The following is a 3,394-nucleotide window of genomic DNA, read 5'->3' as shown; positions in this document are numbered from 1 at the left end:
CCCAGCTGCAAAATGGAAAAAACAATGCCACCCACTTCTTAAGAGTTGTTCTGGGGGGGGGGGCGGAGCAAGATGGCGGAGGAGTAGGAGACCTGGATTTCGACCGGTCTCAGGAATTCAGCTGAATAGGGATCAAACCCTTCTGAACACCTATGAACTCAACAGGAGATTGAAGAGAAGAATAGCAACAACTCTCCAAACAGAAAAGCGACCACTTTCTGGAAGGTAGGATGTGCGGAGAAGTGAACCCGAGGTGATATTCCGGAGGATAGATGGCGGGGGTGGGGGCCTCCGTCGGCCGCTTCTGGCAAGTGATAGAGCTGTGGAGCACAAAATGGGAACTTTTAGAAGTTGGCTCCACTGAGGGACGTCGCTCCAGTGGCTAAGCGGGGGGTGGAACCCTCGCGGGACAGTGTGGTCTCAGGACCCTCAGGGGTCACAGAAAAACCAGGGGTGCCTGAGTGCAACAGAGTTCCCAGGTATCAGAGCGGGGAAGCTGGCTGCAGAGACGGAGCCGAGGCACGGTCTCTCAGCTCGGGGTTGCCATAAACTGTGATCCGCGGCCCAGTTGGGCCACTGTTCCTCCAGCAGGGACCCAACAAGTGGCAGAGCTGGGGAGACTCCCCTTCCTCCCAGAAAGGAACAGCGCGGGAGTGCACTGCAGGGATCTGCTGGGTTTGGAGACTCCACACGGGGTCGGGTGCCAGAGATACAAATGGTCGGTCACAAGCCGGGTGAGCACGGAGTGTGGCCGGAGACCAGGGAGACAGGAGTGACTGCTTTTCTCTGGGGGCGCACTGAGGAGCAGTGCCCGAAGTTCTCAGCTCCTCCGAGTGGAGATTGGGAGGCCACCATTTTCACCCTGGGCCTCCAAAGCTGTACCGAGAGCTTGCAGGGTTAACAAAAGCTCCTGAGAGCAAACCCGAGCAATTTGCTTAGGCCGGACCAACAAGGGTGGGGCAATTCCGCCTTTGGCAAAGACATTTGGGAACCACAGCAACAGGCCCCTCCCCCAGAAGATCAGCACGAACAGCCAGCAAGCCAAGACCAAGTTTACCGATCAAGGAGAACAGGAGAACTCCAGCGCTAGGGGAATACTGCACATATAATTCATGGCTTTTTTTTGCCATGATTCATTAGTTTTTCAAAGTTAAATTTTTTAACTGTTTTTTTTATTTTTCTTTTTCCCTTTTTCATATCATATCAATCCCTTTTTTAAAAAAAACATTTTTTATTTTTCATTTTTAGAGTCATATTTTATCCCTTCATAGTAGTTACCCTTATTTTTGGCATATATATATATAAGTTGTTCTCTTTTTAAAATTTTGAGATACAGTTTCTTCTAACAGATCAGAATATACCCTAAATCACTAGTGTATGGCTTTGTTCTAGTCTCCTACCTGATCACAGTCTCTCCTTTTTTTTTTAATCTTCTTCTTTCTTTTTTCAAACAACCTCTTATCTTAAATTCCTTTTATAAAAACTTTTATAATTTTCATCTTTACATTCATCTTCCATCCCTTCATTGTATCAACCCTTATTTTGTATATATAAGTCTTTCTTCCTGTAAAATTTTAGGAGGCACTTTTTCCTAACAGACCAAAATATGCCCAAAATCTAGTGTGTGGCACAGATCTATGGACTAGCCTGATCATATTTGATCACATTCTGCTTTTTTTGTATTGTTCTGTTTTTGTTTTTATCTTTTTCTTTTTTTTTTTCTCTTTCTTTTTTCTTTCTTTCCCTTTCTTTTCCCCTGGTTTCAGGTCTTTTCTGATTTGTATAGAGTATATTTGCTCGGGCCGTTGTTAACCTGTTAGCATTTTGTTCTCTCATTCATCTATTCTCCTCTGAACAAAATGACAAGATGAAAAAAATCACCTCAGCAAAAAGAACAAGAGGTAGTACCGTCAGCCAGGGACCTACTCAATACGGACATTACTACGATGTCAGACCTAGAGTCCAGAATCATGACTTTGAAGATACGAGCCGGGCTTGAAAAAAGAATGGAAGTTATTGGAGAAACCCTTTCTGGAGAAATAAAAGAACTAAAATCTAACCAAGTCAAAATCAAAAAGGAGATTAATGAGGTGCAATCAAAAACGGGGGCACTAACGGCTAGGATAAAGGAGGCAGAAGACAGAATCAGCGATATAGAAGACCAAATGATGGAAAATAAAGAGGCTGAAAAAGAGAGATAAACAACTACAGGATCACGAGGGCAGAATTCGAGAGATAAGCGATACGATAAGATGAAACAAACATTAGAATAATTGGGATCCCAGAAGAAGAAGAAAGAGAGAGGGGGGCAGAAGGTATATTGGAGCAAATAATAGCAGAGAACTTCCCTAATGTGAGGAAGGAAACAAGCACCAAAATCCAGGAGGCACAGAGAACCCCTCTCAAAATCAATAAAAATAGGTCAACACCCTGACATCTAATAGTAAAACTTACGAGTCCCAGACACAAAGAGAAAATCCTGAAAGCAGCTCGGGAGAAGAGATATGTAAACTACAATGGTAGAAATATTAGATTGGCAACAGACCTATCCACAGAGACCTGGCAGGCCAGAAAGGACTGACATGATATCTTCAGAGCACTAAACGAGAAAAATATACAACCAAGAATACTATATCCAGCTAGGCTGTCATTGAAAATAGAAAGAGAGATTAAAAGCTTCCAGGAAAAACAAAAAATAAGGAATTTGCAAACACAAAACCAGCCCTACAAGAAATATTGAAAGGGGTCCTCTAAGCAAAGAGAGAGCCTAAAAGCAACATAGATCAGAAAGGAACACAGAAAATCAACAGTCACAGTCACCTTACAGGCAATACAATGGCACTAAATTCATACCTTTCAATTGTTACCCTGAATGTAAATGGGCTAAATGCCCCAATCAAAAGACACAGGCTATCAGATTGGATTAAAAAACAAGACCCACCAATATGCCATCTGCAAAAGACTCATTTTAGACCCAAAGACACCCCCAGATTGAAAGTGAGGGGGTGGAAAACCATTTACCATGCTAATGGACACCAAAAGAAAGCTGGGGTGGCAATCCTTCTATCAGACAAATTGGATTTTAAAACAAAGACTGTAATAAGAGATGAGGAGGACACTCTATCCTACTTAAGGGTCTATCCAACAAGAAGATCTAACAATTGTAAATATCTATGCCCCTAACATGGGAGCAGCCAATTATATAAGGCAATTAATAACAAAAGCAAAGAAACACATTGAAAACAATACAATAATACTGGGGGCCTTTAACACCCCCTGACTGAAATGGACAGATCATCTAAGCAAAAGATCAACAAGGAAATAAAGACTTTAAATGAAACACTGGACCAAACGGACTTCAGAGACATATTCAGAACATTCCATCCCAAAGCAA

The sequence above is a fragment of the Callorhinus ursinus genome, unplaced genomic scaffold (genome assembly GCF_003265705.2).
Source record: "Callorhinus ursinus isolate GAN/ISIS: 27379988/994484 unplaced genomic scaffold, GSC_fseal_2.0 scaffold105, whole genome shotgun sequence".
NCBI classification, from domain to species: domain Eukaryota; kingdom Metazoa; phylum Chordata; class Mammalia; order Carnivora; family Otariidae; genus Callorhinus; species Callorhinus ursinus.
This window is presented reverse-complemented; position numbering follows the sequence as displayed.